General features: G+C 39.4%; 1 pseudogene; it reads right to left on the reverse strand.

Moving 5' to 3' along the window:
- Window positions 1–7,087: 7,087 nt before the first annotated feature.
- Window positions 7,088–7,470, reverse strand: LOC102418206 (annotated as a pseudogene).
- Between the last annotated feature and the right edge of the window lie 8,817 nt (window positions 7,471–16,287).

Below are 16,287 nucleotides of genomic sequence, written 5' to 3' on the forward strand. Positions count from 1 at the left end.
GGTCTGGGGTTGCCGCCTGGCCTGCGCCCGGGCCCTCCCGCCCGGCCGATGCCATGGCGATCCTGGGCGCAGGCCCTCCCGCCCTCCGATGCCATGGCGATCCTGGGCGCAGGCCCTCCCGCCCTCTGATGCCATGGCGATCCTGGGCACAGGCCAGGGGATTGCTCTGTGCAGGCCAGCCCGCAACCCCGGCCCCTGGGGTCGGGTTTGCTGCCCGGCTTTCCAATAGCATCACCGGCTGGGGGGTGGGGAAAGGTGGCCTTTGCCCACCCCCTAGCTCTAGCCTGCCGCCTGGGTTGCCAATCACCATTCTTCAGTCCTTCCCCTTTCGCCTCCCATCATTGGGCGTATGCAAATTAGCCACCATCTTTGTTGGCGGTTAACCGCCATCTTAGTTGGCAGTTGATTTGCATAAGGATATGCTGATTAGCCAATGGGAAGGGTAGCGGTCGTACGCTAATTACCATGTTTCTCTTTTATTAGTGTATATATACATATATATATATAGCTACTTACTAAACTCTTATAATGATGATACTTGTCTCAGAATTTCTAATGCATACTTTTCAAAATAAAGAGTTCATAGCATATAGCTTTTTTTGCATGAGTATTCTATACTCAAATATATATTCGATACCTTAAAATATGGACCCGCCTTTTTTGTATTTGCCCAAGATATCAAAAATATTCTTTTTGTGGTTTATACAACTTCTGAATGCTTACGAGTCTTTCTTACAGTATTGTTGGCCAAGAAAAATGAAAATCATAGCTTTAAAACATTTTATCCACACTCAAATTATGTTATCATCATAGATTAGGCATCATTATAAATTGAGGAATTTATTTTAAGATTGGAAAGACACAGGCTTGTACATGCATGTTGTTACCCAAGGTCTGCTCCCCATTCCCTCCTAGAGTATTCTACTTTTTAAAAAAATATCTAATTGCTTCAGGTGTATAATCTGCTATTTAATCAGTTCATGTTTATTGTATAACATGAGTAAAGCTAATTGTTTCACCAGAACTAGTGTGTAATGGGTATTATAGTCCAAATATATGCACTTATTTCATGGATTCTGATAAGTCTCAAAGCTAATATACATATAAAGTCAGATTTTAGCTCAATATATGGAAGAGTGGAATTCTTAACAATGAGCAGTACCTAGAGAGCATAATTCTTAAATGTCTTTTTTAATTAAAAAATTTTAATATTGACATTATTGCAGGCATTCCCCTTTTATCCTCCTTTTCCCACCTCTACCCACCCCTAAATCCCTCTCCCTTGGCTTTCACCATACTATTTAATTCTTAAAATTTTTATAGAGAGTTATTCATACATATGTTCTTTTTAGACAATATTATATATAACCTTTAAATATCAAAAGGAGAACTAAACTCTATGTATAGATATACTGAAATACATATTAGATGCCTTAAAATATGGACCCATAAAATATGCCTTAAATATGTGTATATATATCTACACTAATAAAAGACAAACATGCAAATTGACCATACCTTTGCTATGCCTTAAGCCACACCCACCAGCCAATCAGAGCGACTATATGCAAATTAACCCAACCAAGATGACGGCCGGCAGCCACGGAGCTGGAGCAAGCAGGAGGTTTGGGTTGCCCCTGGTGATGGAGGAAGCCAAGCTTCCCGCCCGTGCTGGCCAGCTCTGAGCTCCACTCAAGGCTACAAAGTTTCAATTATAGAAGGTAAATAAATCCCAGAATTTTAAAAAAAAAAGAAAAAAAGGAGAGGCTGGGAGCTTCCTTCACCGGGGGGGCTTGGCCAGCCTGAAAACGGCCCTCAGCCCCTCACCCAGGCTGGCCAAACCTCCATGGGGTGAGGGTCTCCACTGGGGTGGACATCCTCTGAGGGGTCCCACAATGCAAGAGGGCATAGGCCAGGCTGAGGGACCCCCCGAGTGCACAAATTTTTGTGCACTGGGCCTCTAGTAAATCACTAAAAATTTACTTGCTTTTTACTGTAAGCCCCTTTGGTGATGGTATGCTACCTACATCATTGGCTACTTAATCATTTCTTGTCAATGAATATAAAGAACTTTTTAGGATAGTGCTTGACACATAGTAAGCTCTCAAAATTGTTAGCTAATTAAAATTGTGGTAATCTCCTGGTAGTTCTTATATTTTTTTGACAAAGCAATTGAGCAAGAGTTCTTTATTAAATATGATAGTTATGAACAATTAAGCTGTTAACAGCTTAATTTTTTTTAAAGAAAAAATTCAATCATGTAGTTGAAGAAATAAAGCTATTTGAAACATGGTACTTCTTTCTAAAGAAGACTATTCTATAAAGGACATTCTCCTACTTCTTAATCACATTGCCTTTTAAGGACATTTAAATTTCATTAGCATTATCACTCCCAAAAGCATAAACTACATTGTTCATTGACAGGAACACAGTTCTTCCAGCTATGAAATAAGTCCACTGTGTTTACTCTAGGGCTTTATCTTCATGTTACAGAAATAGTTATATTTTATAAATACTTTGTGGTAGTCTCAAATACTTTTAATATTGCCAGTGCCTCTTTCAAGGTGCATCATTCATGTAATGTAGAGAAAATTTTTTCCAGCTTTAATTTACAAGTAAACACCACAGTCAGCTGTTCTTATTGCATAAGCTGTGCACCAACATAGTTCCACGGTCTCTAAATCCCCTTCCTGTCATACTTCCCACTCGTGCTTCCAAACTCAGCTTTTGGTGTAATTGTTGGGGAGCATGATCATTTATTTCCATGGTGCCCCCAATTCTTTACTTATTTTGGCTATCTTAGAGTCATATATACTATTTTTAAATTTGTTTTTCCACTGAATTCCATCTACTTTGTAACTTCCAATTCATCAATGCTTCCTTCACACTAAAGACATCTTATGTTTTTCAACAGTGCTGTGGATCCTTCTCATTTTTGTTTCTTTTATCATCTGTCATTGGATCAAAAGTCTAAACCTCTACATTTGATTTTCATATATGCATAAGTAATAAATTTACTAGCAACAAGCATACTAACACATTTTTTAAATGAACAATGTTTTCATTGATGTAATTGAATGACAGCACTGAAAATACAGTGTATATTATCTAAAGAATAATAATCTTACTTATTTTCTGAAATAATTGTTGAGTATTATACTCAGTAAAAATGCATCCTGCTGTTTTATATTTAATCAATAAGTAAAATAAAATAAGTTGAAGTTATTAACTACAGTTAGAATTTGAAAATATCATACCAAAGTGGAACACAACTGAGAAATACTTTATATAGTAACACTAACATTTTGCCTCAGATTTTGCTTTGTGAGAGATTTAACAAAAGCTATTATAAAATGAAATTATTCAGGTATTTGAGTCCAAAGACTTATACTGCTATCTAGTGGCCAGACTGAGTAATTTTAAATTGTTAGCTATGTAATCTTCTCCTACTCAAAAATGCATATTACTAAAGCATTGCCATTACATTTTTGAAAATCACTAGAGTTGACTTATTATTAATCTCCTAGAAATACCATTTCTAAAATTGCACTCTTTGCTTGTAGATGACAAGGTAAGAATTCTTCCATTGGAAATGCAGCATGCTATATTAGTAAATATTATTTTCATAATGAATAAAATAATGTTTCAGAATGGGAATACTAAACAAAAAAATTAATTCTAAACATTAGGGCATATTTATATAATTATTCACTAGATATTATGAAAATAATAAAAAAAATAGCTTCTTTGAATATAAAATAGTTTATTCTTGATTTTAAAAAATTTCAAGGATTCATTTTTTTTTTTGATCCAAAGATTTTTAATGGCAACACAAACTGGGTTAGATTGTAAGCCAATCTATTTATCCTATATAATAAAAGCTTAATATGCTAAGTGTCAGGTCATCAGGCCGTCCGTTCAACCAATCAAAGCTTATTATGCTAATGATATGCTAAGGCTGCTCAACCGCTTGCTATGACATGTATTGACCACCAGGGACCAGACAGTCGACTGGTTGACCAGTTGCTATGATGTGCACTGATCACCAGGAGGCAGATGCTTTGACTGGTAGGTTAGCTTGCTGCTGGGGTCCAATCGATAGGTACTGAGAGAGATGGGCTGGACATGCCCTGGAGCCCTCCCATGGTCCCTGGCTGGCCAACCTCCCATGTTCCTCCCCGGCCCCAATCAAGCACCAGTGGGGTTCCTCGGCCTGGCCTGCACCCTCTTGTAATCTGGGCTGAGAGACCCCCTTCCCCCGAGTGCACTAATTTCGTGCACCAGGCCTCTAGTAGGAAATATAAGGCCAAACAAATTCAATGGTAACTTTTCAGCTTGTTAATGGTATATGGAGAATTTGCTTTATGAAGAAAATTGGGATTTCTTAAAACCTAAATTATTCACAGTAAAGGAAAAGAAAGAAGGTTAGCATTTTCTTGATGTGATTTCAGAGGTTAGATCAAACTGAAAAAAAATGTAGTGGTTAGTTGGGCTAGCCTTTTTAATGGCTGTATTGTATCAACACTGCTGGAAGAATTATAATGGCTTTTGTTATATGTATGTTATGTTTATTCTCATATGATCTAATTTTATCTTTGTTTAAAAATGATTAAAGAAGACAAATAAACTTCAAAACTTCATGAAGCAGACAGTCTTTTTTTCTGAGAACTGCAAAATCGGGCAGAAGGCCCGAAGTTTTATAGGATAGAGAATAAAGAACAAAGGGGAGGCAAATGGAAAATATCTGATTGGCTGGGGCCACTTAAGTCAACCTTGTTTGGGGTGAAATGGTCCAGAGTGACAGAAAGCAGCATTGACACAAAGCAAGTGAATTTAGTAAGGAAGCAAAGCAAGCAACTTTATTAAAGAAGCAAAGCAAGAATTTATTAAGAGTGTACTTGAGCTCAGCTGGTCTGGTTCAATGGGTGAGCATTTACCTATGAACCAGGAGGTCATGGTTCGATTCCTGGTTAGGGCACATACCCGGGTTGTGGGCTCAGTCCCCAGTAGGGGCCTTCAGGAGGCAGATGATCAATGATTCTCTCTCATCATTGATGTTTCTATCTCTCTTTTCCTCTCCCTTCCTCTCTGAAATCAATAAAAACATAGATTTTTTTTTAAAAAAAGGATGTACTTGGCATAAAGCACAAGCAGACAGCTAGTCTAAACACCTTGTCAAGAGGGAGTTCAAGGGGTTTTATGACCTTGCCCCTATAGGTTTCAAAGTTCCCCCGCCAGATATTTTGAGTAGCAGGCTAGGTTTCAAAGTCCCCTACTACATTGTTGTGGCTTATTTCAGAATGTTTGTGCATACATTTGGTCATCTTGTTTGGCAAGACCTAAGACAGCTAACTGCTCAGGGGGTGAGATAAACTCCCCTCTTTTCTCCCCCTTTTCCCCTTTCCTACCTTAGTAGCTATCAATCCTGCCTACAATCTTATCTTTCCTGCTGACAAGTTCTGTAACAGAGATAACATGAGCTTATTTGACTTTTGTAGTCAGAATAAAAGATTATATTTAATTCTGATAACTCTAAAGACATGCATGTTTTAATTAAACCAGCAAATTTAAACTAAGCTTTATTTAAACTAAGATTATTCTAGATCATGTGAACTTGAATAAAGGGAAACTATCCACTCATTGGAGGAGTACAATGCCTCACCAGCAAGGGGGATTTGAGGCAGGAGGGAGTTAGAGCATTAGAACAGGCACCTGGAAAACAGGTCATGATTGGCTATCAGCAATCTCCTTATAAGCCTAGCAGTCCTATTTTTGAGGAGAAAGTAAACTAGCTAAAGCTAAGCTGGAGGATTGTGATAGGTTAGGTTTCCTTGACAGGTGTTTCCCATAAGTGCAGGCTGACTTAGGTTTCGATTTGTGACTTGGGCCAAACCACGGGGGAAGCCTTCATTTTATGTCTTGATCCAAATCTATACTAATAATCTATACTAATAAAAAGGTAATATGCTAATTAGGCCGGATAGACCGGACATCGTCAGGTCACCCAGTCCTCCTTCCAGACAAAGCCACGGTGGCAGGGGCTTAGGCAGAATCAGGCTGGCAGGCAGGTGAGCAGTTAGGAGCCAGCGGTCCCAGATTGGAGAGGGTACAGGCTGGGCTGAGGAACCCCCCCCCCCTCCATGCACTAATTTTGTGCACCGAGCCTCTAGTATCTTTATAACTGCTTTTCTTGAGCAGGTGCTGTGGAGATCTGGGAATGCTGACTCTGGTAAGAATTTTCACCCTTCGTTGGCTTGGCTTTTTCGTGTGTTTTTTTTCTTGGATCCCATTGGCAGGCTCCAGAGCAAGTGGGATTTAAAGTAGAAGATAGCCCTGCTTTAAATTGAAAGGTTTTCCATTCTTTTTGTTGTTGTTGTTAATCTTCACCATAGGATATTTTTTTCATTGACTTTTAGAGAGAGTAGAAAGGAGGAGGAGAAACAGAGAGAGAAACAGTGATTGGTTGCCTCCCTGACCAGGGCTGGGGATTGAGTCTGCAACTGAGGTATGTGCACTTGATTGGAATCAACCCAAGATCCTTCAGTCCGAAGGCCGATTCTCTATTCACTGAGCCAAACGGGCTAGGATGGTTTTTCATTAATTTTAATTTTACTTTTCTCTAACTGTTTAAGGGAATAACTAGTAGCAGTTTACTAGAGAATCAATTAGAGTCCCATCAACCATGGGAGGGGCCCAGATGGAGGCATTTGATTGGTGTTCGAGGATTTGGCAAAACCTTCTAAGACAATCTCTTTTGCAATGTCCTGTTTGATGGAAATGAGACACAATTTCTGGGCCAGGCATTTGATGATGGACCCCGAGGAGAGGGCAGTGGGAGAAGCCCAGGTATTTCGGATTTCTGGCCTTGGAGCCGTTACAGTTGTGAGGCTGATAACTAGGTAGACCTTTGTTTACCATCTTGTATTCTCTCCAGAGTGGAAAGGCAGTTCAGCTAGAGGATTAATAGATTGTGAGTACTCAGGTGAAGGAGGATAGAGGGGAGTAGTAAGAGTCATGTCAGTCTTATAACTTTTTATTTTTTTTAATTTATAACATTTGTAATACAGTTTAGATCAGCCGGTCTGGTTCATTTCGGCTCCTTCACCACCAAACCTGGGGGCAGGGACTGCTTCCTTTTCTCTGTCTGTAATAACCAAGATATAAAGGTGTCTGCAGCATCAGACTATAAACTTCACATTGTCTTTTTAAAAATATGTTTTTATTGATTTGAGAGAGAGAGTAAAGGAAAGGGAGGGGGAGAGAGAAACATGGGTTGGGGATTAAGCCCACAATCCAGGCATGGACCCTGACTGGGAATTGAACCAGTGACCTTTTGGTGCATGGGACTATGCTCAACCAACTGAGCCACATCGGCCTGGGCTCTTTATTTTTCTTGATCTTGACAGATTTGGCATCCTTTCTTCTAGCTGTGGGCCAGAAGTCCTTGATCTCCTCAATTTTGTGAGGCATGGCTACAAGGCCCAGAGAGCACACAGCTGACACCTTACTATCCCCCTATTCCCCAGAAGGCACTCACAACCAATCTTACAGTCTTTTGTTTTAGGTACCCCTTGTTCTTCAATATTTCATTAGTTTTGTGAGGTGAGTCTTTCAATGTCGCTATTTTGGCATTCTGAAGCCTTATGGAGGCTTCTGCATGCCAATTAAAATAGCTCTCCCATTCTGTTTTTTAATTTGGGAGCCCTTGCTTTCAATTGCCTTTCTTAAATGAATAATCTTGTTTAATTGGAATGTTCCCCATAATGGCCATTGTAATTCTAAGTTGTCTTTGTAAGTTTTTGCCATTTAGGTAGATATCTACAGCTTCTGTTACCACAGCTCTCAGACATAAAATAAGTAGGTATGCCAGAAGGTGAAGTGCTCAATTCTTTGAAATTTGAAGATTCCATTTAGTTAAGCCTTGGGTCTCTTTGGAGCCAAATTAACACCTGAGAGAGAGAGAGAGATGTGCCACCTGGTTGGGACCTTTATGATGTTTTACATTGTACCTCATTGCAAAAATAAAAGAAAGTTCCTGCTCATACGGTGTTGCTCAGTGGTTGAGCATTGACCTATGATCCTAGGAGATCATAGTTGAATTCATAATCAGGGCACAAGCCCAATCCTTAATGGGGAGTGTGCAGGAGGCAGCTGATCAATGATTCTCTCTCATTGTTGATGTTTCTATCTCTCTCTTCCTCTCCCTCCCTCTCTGAAATCAATAAAAGTATATTTTTAAAAAATGAACATGTTCCTGAAGTTGATGGGTGACCTAATGTCAATCTAACCCTTCTGTGACCAATTTATCCCAGTCTGCAAGTCTTAGAGTTAAGTGGATTATGTTTTAACAGTTTTTAAGTGCTGGACCTGTGCCCAATAATTTTGCAGCTTTGGCTTAAGAGATTCCCATTAGAAATAAATCTACTATTCCTTTCATGAGATTTCCTTGATGGCTTTTAATAATCTGATTTGTGTCTACTTAGATTTTTATCTTGATGGTCAAAACAATGAATTTCTTGTCTTAAAAATTTTCCCGAGTCCCTCAGAGATTTATGCTTGGACTTACCTTAAAGCTTTGTAAATCTTCTAACAGCTGCCAACCACTGTGTCCCCCAATATTATCCAAGAGCCTTTCTTGGACTCCAGATCCTTTCTGGAAACTTCACACACCTCAGAACTTTTGGGGGAAAGTGAGGAGAATCTGCCTCTGAGGAAGAAGGAGTGATTACTCATGGAGATCTCTGTAGAACAGCGGTTCTCAACCTGTGGGTCATGACCCCTTTGGCGGTCGAACGACCCTTTCACAGGGGTCGCCTAAGACCATCCTGCATATCAGATATTTACATTATGATTCATAACAGTAGCAACATTACAGTTATGAAGTAGCAACGAAAATAATTTTATGGTTGGGGGTCACCACAACATGAGGAACTGTATTTAAAGGGCCAGAAGGTTGAGAACAACTGCTGTAGAAAGTGCTATTATTCTGATCATATCATTGAACAGAATATTTACCATTATACTTTTATATTTTTTAAATCTTTGAGATATCTATATTATAAAAACCCAGTGGCCCTAACGCTGTAACAACCAAAGACCGGCGAGGGTGAATGGGGCTGCAAGCACAGCGATTTCACATGCTGGGCTTCTAATAACTTATAAAATTTGTTTCACAGTAGACTCAACTTCTTCATTTCATGCTAATGTTATAAAAATTTCAGTCATCCCACCACTATTACAATTATTATAAAATCCATACTAAGATTTTAATGAGTGATTAGAGTTTTTCAAGTGAAAAGGTAAAAGGATAGGAAGTATAGATATAATCATGTTTGTTTTCATTCACAATTCTCACTTGATAATTGTGGAGGCAGCAGTGACTCCAAATTATTGAGGTTTTTTATAAGAATATGAGCAAATATAAGGAAAGTTTGTTTTTTGTCATATGTCATTTTCCTTTTCTGTTAGCACTTTGTCTATCATAATAGGGTAATAACACCAAGGTCATTGTTAATATTCTTCAGCAAGCTCATATTTTTAATGTTTTTTTATTCATTACTCAAATATTATAAATAAGTACTAAATTACAATTTCACTAATTTATCCACAGTCTGTTTTCAAAGACGGGGATATGTGGCTAATAAAATTATGACTTGCTCACTTCACATTAAACTCTTATATTTGAAAATTTGTTTGAACTTCACATATTTAAAAGAATTTCATAGATGCTAAGTAAATATTATAGCTTTCCTCTTCTATTAATATTTAAAAATAATTGCAAGTAAATATTCGTAGTTACTTGATTTTTTTTCCCCTGTGGAGAAGCAAAGTAAAAAAAGATATCCAGTATTTCTAGATATCTTAATCCAGGGGACAAAAATAATAATTTCAAAAATTACCTAAAACATGTTTACATTAAAAAAAATGCTTGGAGGCAGATAAAATACTCATTCTAGTCCTCTTGCCTATGATGGCCTCACACCAACTTTGTAGTTGTTTTCCTCATACTCTGCTCTGCTCAAACCATAAATTCCTTCAAAATTTAGTACTCTATGCATGTTGGTTGACAGAGACCCAATAAAACTAGACACACACCAAAGCCTGTGATCAGTTCAGCAGAAATGAACACTTAACACACCATTAAGTCAACCATTAAGGCCACCCTTTTTTCTCTGCTTCGCTGCTGCCTAACATGCCAGGCACAAGAACCTGAAGTGCTTCCAGGGAGAGACCCAGCACAGTAGCAGAGCAATACCTTCAAATAGCCCATAACAGCTCAGAGGGCGGTTGCTAGGATGGGAAGCAGCTGGCTGCCCTTAATGATCCCTGATTCTGTTTGAGAGCAAAGTTCAAAACGAAAAATGTACACACGGGTAGGATAATGAGTAGAAAATAAATATTTAGATACATCTTTTCTTTCCCTTTGTGTTACCAAATGCTCTGAGTGTTTTCTTTGTGATTATGTATGATTTAAGACATGTAAATTCCCCACAAGCTGTGTTTTGTGTGTGAGTGCGTGAAAACATACCCAAGATGGTTTCCCCCCATAGTCACTATAACACAGAGTCTATAATAATTTGATAAATGTAACAATAAAATTCATAATTACTTATAGTGTTAAGCTGCTCCCCTGCCATTAGGTGAAGGACTTTCTATGATTTCACTTATTAAATGTTCACCAAAAATCATATTTTATTTTAAAAATTAGGAAATTATGTTTCAAAGATATTGAGTATGTTTATCTGAATTACCACAACGAATGAGAACTGAGTGGAGATACTGAAATAAGGTCTAAAGCATCTACAAATCACATAGCATCTCTATATCTCTATTTCAAATTTGTCATTTAATATAGCTATAGGTCAAGTTGATTTATTTGCTGAGATTGGGTACTAACTATCTATATCACATTTGAAATCAAACTTTGGTGATTTAATCACTCATGTGCAACTTTACTGACCTATATGTTACATACCATACAATTAGCCCATTTAAAGTATACTATTCAACGGTGTTTACTATATTCACAGCATTATTCAACTATCACCACATCAATTTTAAAACATTGGACCACATCAAAAAGAAACTGCATGTCCTTCTGCAATCATCTCAGCATTGCCCACAACTCCACAACCCAGTCTTCCATACCACTAATCCCCAGTCTCCATAGATTTGCATATTCTAGACATTTTGCATAAATGCATTTTTAAAATATGTGGTCTTTTGTGGCTAGTTTCTTTCACTTAGCATAATGCTTTCAAGGTTCATTTATGCTGTTGCATGTATCAGTACTTCATTTCCTTTTATTGTTTAATAATATTGTTCCATTGCATGGGTATGCCACACTTTGTTTTTCCATTCATCAGCTGGAGGACATTTAGGGTGTTTCCACTTTTTTCCTGTTGTGAATAGTGCTGATAGGAATATTCATGTACAAATATTTGTTTAAATATTTAAATACCCTCTTGCCACTTCTCTTGAGTATCTACCTAGGAGTCGAATTGCTGGCTCATATAAACTCCAAATTTAACCTTTTGAAGGAACTGTTGAACTACTCTTTCATTCCTGATTCTAGTAATTTGACTCTTCTCCTCTTTTTTCTTGGTCAGTCTAGCTAAACATTTATCAGTTTGGTTATTTCTTTCAAAGAATCAACTTTTGATTTTGTTGATATTTTCCTCTATCATTTTTAATTATTTATCTCATTAATTTGTGTTCTAATCCTTATCTTTATTATTTCTAGCTTGCTTGCTTCAAGTCTAGTTGGTGTCTGAAGATGGAAATTCAATATATATTTTTGAATGAATAAGTAAAAATGTTAAGTGTTTGTTTACATGACTAACTTCTCACAGTCTGGATTCAACCTTCTAGAAATCAGGAACTGTGAGTTAATTTAACTTTGTCTCAATTGCTTAATATAGTCTTTGGCTCAAACTACTACTAAAAATAGGATAAAATATTGCAAATACATTTTCAAATGCATTGAAGAACTAACAAGAAAATATGGGATAATAAAGACCAATATCTAAATTAAAGTAGGAAATCAGAGACAGGTAAGCAATGAACCATTTTCACCTTGATAGTATCAGGCAAGGAAAAGTAAATTGAGCTTTAGTTTATATCTACTTAAGAAGTGAAACAAAATATTTTACAAGGTAGGAAATGTAATAGGGTACTCAAGGTTGATCAATAAACTTAATATAAACCTACTTCCCAAGGTTACAATAAGGAAATTGCTCATCACCAAGAGGAAAACATGGTACAAATGCATCTAGATAGTGTTCAAAGCATGCTAAGGTAAATGTATACTTGGTCATACAAACACATCTGGCAAAACTATGAAGACAAGCAAGGAAATAATAATCACTAAATTTATGGTAATACTTTCTCTGAGCAGAAATAGAAGGAGATGGGATCAAATACGGACACATGGAGACTTTAAAGAATATAGCAAAAATGTTTTCATAAACTAGATGGACAGAGAATATGATGGGCACCAGAATGCAGCTAGCCATCATATCATTATTCTTTATATCATACACATTTTAAACAAATATTCTTTAATATTTGACCATACTTTAAGAGTAAAAAACAAATATAAGTGGCAGAAATTACATAGATCATTTTTCAAATAAAATAAAGCCTAGAGATGTTGAATAACTACCTCAAGGCTAAACAACTTGTTAATCAAATCAGGACTAAGTCATATTTTCTTTAATAAGTAGCTATAAACTTTTTAAGAGCCATCTACAGAGTAGTATTGTTATAGAAGACCGGAGAAAAACCAAGCCACACTTAGAGAAAGGGAGTTACATTTTAATTATTAAATTCTGTGCAGGCCCAGAGAAAAAAATGTGTGTTTCAAATTCTGGGCCCCCAACATTGAGGAAACTTTCTCTATTTATACTTTTTCCAGTCTTTTTTCTCCCAAATTTGGAATGAGACTTCCGGGCCTTCTGAGAACGAAGGCCTGCGTGCTGGGAAGGGGCCATGAGACCATATCTCAAGGCCTGGCCTGGTGCCAGCACTGACAACTCTGTCTGGGGCATAGTTTCTGGCCTCTCTGGAATGGGAGTAGTCTTATTTTCCTAATTATTTAAGCAAGCAAGTGTTTACAGAAGCCAAAATAGCAGGGTTAAAATTTCAAACACTAGTTTTTTATATAAGATGGATGCTTCAGTATAACTTTAACACTAGAAAAACAATTTTAAATATCAATAATGTATTTGATCAGAATCTGCTTATTGTAACAAGCTTTTACATTAATTATTATTCTTATTAAGTCTCCTAAAAAGCATGGCTACAATAATGTGCACTAAAATGTATCTATTGTAGCTCATTTTTGCATATTTGTAATTTCAGGTTACTTTTCCTATGGAACAAAACACTCTTGAAAAATGTATTCTACTCTCTGTCAATATTTCTAACTTTTATTATTAGAAAAATAATAAAAATTAATATATCATAATTATATCATCAAAAATGAACATAATCCCTTTGTGTAGTTAAAAAAGAATACATAGCCCTGGCCAGTTTGGCTCAATGGACAGAACATTGGCCTGTATACTGAAAGGTCCCAGGTTTGATTTTGGTCAAGGGCACATACCTGGGTTGTGGGCTTGATCCCCAGTGAGGGGTATGCAGGAGGCAGCCAATCAGTGATTCTCTCTCATCATTGATGTTTCTATCTCCCTCTTCCTTCCTCTCTGAAATCAATAAAAATGTATTTAAAAAAAGAATACATAAACACATATATGAATAGTTGCACATATACATTTTTTTTTGTAAGGAATCACAAGAATCTGGAAAATTTTTTATTATTTTACCACCGTTTTTTAAAGAGTGGTTTTAGTAGGCCTTGGATACTTAAATCTTCTATACCAATAAAAGAGTAATATGCTAATTAGACCAGGACACCTTCCAGAGATCTTCCGTACGTCCTTCCGGACAAAGCCATGATGGCAGGGCGGAGGCAGAGGCGGTTAGGGGCGATCACGCCAGGAGCGGGGGCCAGTTGGGAGAAAGCAGGCCGGCAAGAAGAGTGGTTAGGGGTAATCAGGCAGGCAGTCAGATGAGCGGTTAGGAGCCAGCAGTCCTGGATTGTGAGGGGGATGTCCAACTGCTGGTTTAGGCCCGATTCCGACAGTCAGACATACCTTGAGGGGTCCCAGATTGGAGAGGGTGCAGGCTGGGCAGAGGGACACCCCCCCCCCATGCACGAATTTCATGCACCGGGCCACTAGTCCTATATAATAAGAGAGAAATATGCAAATTAGGCCAGGACATCACAACTAGCTCAGGAGGCTGCATCACGACCAGCTCAGAGCATGCCCCCAACCCCAGTGGACACACACCACACAACAGGGCTGCGGGTGGGCTCCAAGTGGCCACAGCGTGGCTCAGAGCCCACCCCCAGCCCCGGTGCCACCCAGCTCCAAGGCCACTCCTGCCAGGAGTTCAGGGGCAGGCATGCCATGCTGCCTGCTTTGGGAGCCTTCCTGCCCTGGGAGCAACACCCCTGGCGGGAGTGTGGCATCACCCAGCTCCAAGGCCACTCCCGCCAGGGGTTTTCGGGCAGGCATGCTGCACTGCCTGCCCTAGGACCAAGGCCACCAGCGGACCCATGGACCCACCCAGGGGGCATGCTCCAAGCCACGCTGTGGTTGGGACCAAGGCCCCCAGTGGACCAGCGGACTTGCCCAGGGGGGCTTGCTCTGAGCCGCTGTAGCCAGACTGTGGCGTAGGCCCGCTCCCTATTAGTAGGACATCCCCTGAGGGCTCCCAGACTGTAAGAGGGGGCAGACTGGGCTGTGGGACACCCACCCAGTGCACGAATTTTGTGCACCAGGCCTCTAGTATATAATAAAAGGGTAATATGCAAATAGACCAAATGACAGAACTGAACAACCAATCAAAGTGTAATATGCTAATGATATGCTAAGGCTGCTCAACCGCTTCCTATGATGTGCACTGACCACCAGGCTGCTGGGGTCTGGCCGATCAGGACTGAGCAAGATGGGCTGGACACGCCCTGGAGCCCTCCTGCAGTCCCTCCTCTGCCCAATCGTGCACCAGTGGGGTCCCTCAGCCTGGCCTGTGCCCTCTCGCAATCCAGGACCCCTCAGGGGATGTCGGAGAGCTGGTTTCAGCCTGATCCCACAGGCCACTCCCCTAGGGAAGGCTCCAGACACAGGGATCCTGATCAGGACTGATTGGGCGCAAGCCTGTGGTAGGCACAGTGGGGCTGGGATGAGCGGGAGTGGCAAGTAGGAGCTGCAGGTGGCATTGGACTGTGGGTTTTGGCCTGATCACTGCAAGCCACCCAGAGGGACCCCACCCACAAATTTGTGCACCGGGCCTCTAGTAAATGGTAAAGAAAAACAGACAAAGCTGATGCTGCATTAAATGATCAATAGTTCTCAAAGTCTGCTTCCTGGACCAGCAGCATCATTATCACCTGGGAGCCTGTTAAAAATGCAAATTAAGCAATTTGTGTTTTAATGAGCCCCCGGTGTTTCTGATGCAGCATATGAAAATCACTGGTCTAACATTTAGTCAAGGCTGAGAACTATGGACTCTGGGGTTGGAATTTGCAAGAATACATTAGAACTGTGTAGAGATCTTTTAACAAATGCTAATATCTAGGGCCTATTTCAAACCAATTTAAGGTCTCTGGGGGTAAAATCTGGACATTGATGCTTTAAAAAAAAACTCCCCAGACCCCTGGCTGACACTGCTCAGTGGTTATAATGGCAGTCCGTGCACTGGAGGGTCTTGGGTTTGATTCCTGGTCAAGGGCATGTACCTGGGTTGCAGGTTGGTATCCCACCCCCAGTTGCTGACGGTATGGAGTCTCACATCGATATTTCTGTCCTCTTTCTTCCTCTCTCTCTCTCTCTCTCTCTCTCTCTCTCTCTCTCTCTCTCTCTCTCTCTCTCTCTCTCCCTCTCTGTTTCTCTCTTTCTCTCTCTCCCCTCTCTTCCCCCTTCCCCTTCCCTTTCACTCTCTCTAAAAATGAATTAATTAAAAAATACTCCCCAGATGATTTTTATGTATATCCAGTGGTGTGAAACATTCCTCTGATGGCCATTAGATAGTTTAGCTATGCCCCTCAAAGTCTTTAGTCTATAATGTGGACAGCAATACAGTGTAAACAAAGGATATGGATAGTTCAAGCTCATTAGCAAAATCACCATTATTGTGAGCTGTGCCTTGATGTTTTAGATATATGATACATCAGAATCCATATACCTTAAGGAAAGTTCCAATTATTATTTGATTTCTTAT

This window comes from Myotis lucifugus, unplaced genomic scaffold (genome assembly GCF_000147115.1).
Source record: "Myotis lucifugus unplaced genomic scaffold, Myoluc2.0 scaffold_18, whole genome shotgun sequence".
NCBI classification, from domain to species: Eukaryota; Metazoa; Chordata; class Mammalia; order Chiroptera; family Vespertilionidae; genus Myotis; species Myotis lucifugus.